Source organism: Alexandromys fortis, unplaced genomic scaffold, assembly GCF_014885135.2.
Source record: "Alexandromys fortis isolate MF-2015 unplaced genomic scaffold, M_Fortis_MF-2015_v1.1 scaffold_12, whole genome shotgun sequence".
NCBI lineage: Eukaryota > Metazoa > Chordata > Mammalia > Rodentia > Cricetidae > Alexandromys > Alexandromys fortis.
In genome coordinates, this window is record NW_026067937.1 from 9,250,448 (window position 1) to 9,252,104 (window position 1,657).

The window sequence follows — 1,657 nt, forward strand, 5'->3', positions numbered from 1 at the left end:
AAAATGAAAAATTTACGAAATTTTAAAGGTAGGAAGTTTATATGTATATACTAATATTTATAATATTTATGTGCATGTATGTTTATAAAGAACCTAAAAAAACAATCTCAAGCATCTGTCTGAGCTGTCCTTAATTTCTGTTTCTTGTCTAATTCTAATAGACTCATTTAGGCACTTTACCAATAAATTACCATAATGAAGTTATGACCTTCCCAATTTTTAAAAAGAGACATATTTAATGGGTTTATTGTGCCCACAAATTTGTTTTAGAACTAAAATCAAATGAAAGTTTCTTAAAATAAGACCCTTTTTAAAACAACAAGTGTATTAGATTGTAGATAAATATAGCATAACGAAGTGCAAATTCACGGCAAAGACACTGAATTAACATAAGCTTTATAACTTCTAGTTTTTAATCCCCCACAGATTCACTGGGTATAGTTCCTTGTATTTGCTCTGATAATACTCAGTTAAACATCACTGAGTTCATCATGGAGGTGGGAGGGACGTTTGCTCAATCCTAGTTATGCTGAGTTCCACATTAGGGAAAGTGACTGAGTCAGGGTTTAACTATTATTAACATAGAATGACATTAGATATATTAAAATGTAGGGATTGGCATTGAGACTAGGAGGAATTGATATGGACTTCTAGCCTTCTCTTAAGTCCAAATATCTTGAGTCGAAAATGGTATGTCATTTTCTTTAAAATTCAATTCTCAAATTGTATTAGCATGACAATAACAAAGTTTCAGGAATTTGTGTTTATTCAGTGGTAGGATTGTATTATTCAAGGTAAACTCTTTAGGAGAGAAGGCTCAAAGTATGAACCTATAAAAAATATCCCCCAGAACACTAAAGTATTGAGGTCTTGGAAATACTGTGATGCAATTAGGAACTGAATTAAGTTGAAAACTGAATTATCATGTGTTGTAATACGAGCGGCGGGGCTGCGTCCCCACCACCCCAGCCGCCTGGCTAGCTTATGCCCGAAATAACAACACACAAACTGTATTCATTTAAAGACTGCTTGGCCTATTTCTATCTAGCCTCTTCTAGGCTAATTCTCACATATTAATTTAGCCCATTTCTAATAATGTGTGTAAGCACCCCAAGGTGCACTTACCGGGAAGATTCTAGACTAAGTCCATCCTGGGTCAGAGCTGCCTGGGAGAGTGGAGCCTGGCATCTCTGCTCCAGAGAGCAGAGCTCTCAAGTCTACCCGGGAGAGCTGAGCATGGCGTCTCTGTTCCATAGAGCAGAGCTGTCGGGTCTGAGCTCACTTCCTCTTCCTCCCAGCATTCCATTCTGTTTACTCCTCCCATCTTCCTCGTGTTTACTCCTCCCACCTATGTTTTAATCTATCAGAGCAAGCAGTTTCTTTATTTAATTAACCAATGAAATCAACAGATTGATATATGACACTCCCACATCACTTCCCCTTTTTTTTGTTTAAACAAAAAAAAAAGAAGGCTTTAACTTTAACGGATCAAAATTACATATAACAAAACAGTTATCAAGTAAAAATTACAATAATCTATATCATAACTAAGGAAAACTATAACTATAACTAACTATTCTTAATTCCATCAAAGAGTCCAGAAAGATACAATATTACCTAAGCAAACAAGAAATAAGAAACTTTCAAACTCTAGAAA